Genomic DNA, 202 nt, shown 5'->3' with positions numbered 1-202 from the left:
TGTCCGGCTCACGCTCGTCGGCGGCGATGCTTTGTCTGAATTAGTCGAAAACTTTCGACCGTGTGTCGCTCGATTTTGTGTTTCGTGTGCTGGGGAGGCTGGGGTTTCCGCCCTTGTTTGTTCGTTGGGTGCGCATGTTGTATGCTCAATGTTGTAGTCGAGTTTGCATAAATGGGTTTTTGAGTGATTCTTTCCCTGTGCG

Source organism: Procambarus clarkii, chromosome 11 (genome assembly GCF_040958095.1).
Source record: "Procambarus clarkii isolate CNS0578487 chromosome 11, FALCON_Pclarkii_2.0, whole genome shotgun sequence".
Taxonomy (NCBI): Eukaryota; Metazoa; Arthropoda; class Malacostraca; order Decapoda; family Cambaridae; genus Procambarus; species Procambarus clarkii.
Note: the sequence above shows the minus strand (reverse complement) of the source record.